Below are 2,760 nucleotides of genomic sequence, written 5' to 3'. Positions count from 1 at the left end.
GTAAAAACCAAAAGAAAATGATAAAAACTTCAAAAATTAAAATCCTTCGAGATGTAGTTATGTTACTACATCTACTAGTTAGGAAAATTAAAAAACTTAAATTTGGACATGTTTTGCAAAAAAGTGTTATGAAAATGTAAAACGGCCATATCTTTTGCATACGATGTCGAAAAACCCCGCATAATATATCAAAAAAATCAGCACGATTTTTTTTTAGAATCCTCAAATTCTAAAAGGAAAAAAGTTATGCGCAAATTTCCTTTTTTTTATTTTGGTTAAATCTGGTCAAACTATGGTCAAACTACTTATTCAAGAAGTATTAGTGTTACTAAATAATTATTCAAGAATATTAATAATTATTTTAGTTTTTTTGAATTTTGGTCAAATCTGGTCAAATCTAGTCAATCTGTGCTCAAACTATAGTCAAACTATGGTCAAACTTATTATTCAAGAAATATTACTGTTACTAAATAATTATTCAAGAATATTAATAATTATTTTAGTTTTTTTGAATTTTGGTCAAATCTGGTCAAACTGTGCTCAAACTATAGTCAAACTATGGTCAAACTTATTATTCAAGAAATATTAGTGTTAGTAAATAATTATTGTTTTTTAAATAATAGTTTCAAATCCAAACAGCGAAACATGTGACTTCATGCTCAAGCTAAACTCCTGAGGGTCAATAGGATTGACATCTTACTATTGTCAGGAAAACAATAAGTCCAGACTTGGGAACGAGGGAGAATAAAACACGAAGGTTAAGCAAATCGTAAAAATACCTTTAGTCCCGGTTGGTGTTACCAACCGGGACTAAAGGTGGAGCTCCAGACAACGGCCACGTGGAGGGGCTTTAGTCCCGGTTCGTATAAGAACCGGGACTAAAGGGTGGTGCCAACCAGGACTAAAAGCCCTCACGAACAGGCACGAATGGGGCTTTTTCTACTAGTGTTGGTTGCCATCATAATTCTTGGCTTTCGGGTGAGGGTGCCTTGATTCAAGTTGGGGCCTTGAACATGGAAAACAGAGAATGGGCTCTTGAATTTGAGAATGACAACATCTTCTTATTTTTGACCAACATTGACAACATCTTTGATATAATGATTAGCAACCTTGAAGTCCAGATGACCTAAATGTTGGGGCCTTGGCCACTTCTAATGTATGTTTTTCATAGTAGTGGAACTGTCTACTTTGGTGCAAATTATAGTAGAACTCGGTGTGGCCTTGTGAAATTAGAGATCCACCACCTACCCAAATGTGTATTCCACGTCACAAAATCTAGGGCCAAGCAAGTACCTCCTAAAAGCTATATATGTTAGGCAATAAGAAATTCAAAACTTGTTTAATTATGTCACATTTGTATGCACAAATTGCAACTATGTTGGGTACTGGTCTCAGAGTGGTGGATTGTCTAACCACTTAGTGGTGCATTTTCCAACCGCTTATCCTCCTAGAATGTAACTATTTGACCATCTTTCATGTTAAATGCACCAAACCATAAGTAGTAACACTAGAATTTCATCAGGCCAAGCCTAAAAATAAGAGTCTCTTAGTGTCCATTGAACTAAGGAGATTGCTTTTGAGCAACGTACTTTTTTCCTCAAAAGATCTTGCCATGCACCATCCTCGTAAGAAGCTTGAAGAGCCATATACTAAGAAACATTGATTTTTCGCTTCAAGATCTTGGATTCCTAAACCACCACGATGTTTGTCCAAGAAATGTCTTTTTTTTTCATTATCACTCTGCAAGGAAAACCCGACCGAAAATAGTCCAATATATGCTACATCCCTTTTAGAATTTGTAAGAATGGCATCATGTAAAGTACCATGTTGCTAATGGTGAGCCGTTCCCGGATGACAAAAACTTTTTTCCAACCGTTGAGTCGAGGTAAAATTCATTCCTCCACATGTCTCAAGTCTGTATTTGAGAATTTCTGGTAATGAATCGGGATTCCGAAATACTAGATGGGAGACTAACCACGCTCGTGTCTAAAAAGTTCGTTGTACTAAGATGTGCAATCTTGGGCTTCCCCGAAGCAGAACAACCAACTATTATGGAAATTGAATTTAACAACCGGAAGTTTGCTCGAAAGCACAAAACACAAGCTTGGGATTTTTTATTCTTGAAGAGTATGTTCCATAAAGAGAATTGTACCATCAATGTATTGTATGATGAGAAGTCCACCTTCCACTAGTGGTGGCACCTTGACCATCTGCCTTGCATGCTTTTCGAGGTCCAAGCCATGATCTTACATAACATTTGGAATAGGGGATCCCCTCATCAAATAGCCCTTCTGTCTGAAGTACTGACCAGTATCACCATGACTTATATGGCTACACGACCTCCACACACGAAGTTATTAACCCATGCACACAAAGTTATTTACCCATGCACACAATTTTTTGGACAAGTCCTTAATTGTTAGGGTCTATGTAGGAAGGCCATTTGAATTTTTCGTAGGCCTTCTAGAAGTCAATCTTCAAAATGAAGCCACTCAAATACAGCCAAACCAATTTTCCCAATGTGGCATAAGGTTGACCGCTTTGATCGGGGTTTGGGCATGCTAACATGGCATTGGAACACAATAAGATGAAAAGAACAAGAGTGAGAATATAACTGTGTTGCCGAAGTGCCAACTCCTCCCCCAAAATAGCACCACCAACCCCTCCACCTACCGCAACCCCCCTCCCTTCTAATCCAACCGCCATGAAGAGGATACCTACCTCTTGTATGCCATTGTCCTCCCTCTCATTGTTGGCTCA

At 37.8% G+C, this 2,760-nt stretch overlaps 1 protein-coding gene across 2 annotated transcripts in view; it reads left to right on the top strand.

Annotated features, from left to right (window-relative positions):
* The window catches only part of LOC119291696 (MADS-box transcription factor 47-like), a 15,317-nt gene that overhangs the window by 10,665 nt on the left and 1,892 nt on the right, over positions 1-2,760 (top strand). The gene's annotated exons all lie outside the window — the stretch shown is intronic.

This window comes from Triticum dicoccoides, chromosome 4B (assembly GCF_002162155.2).
Source record: "Triticum dicoccoides isolate Atlit2015 ecotype Zavitan chromosome 4B, WEW_v2.0, whole genome shotgun sequence".
Taxonomy (NCBI): Eukaryota; Viridiplantae; Streptophyta; class Magnoliopsida; order Poales; family Poaceae; genus Triticum; species Triticum dicoccoides.
The sequence above is the reverse complement of the archived record's forward strand: the minus strand, read 5'-3'. Positions and strand labels throughout refer to the sequence as shown.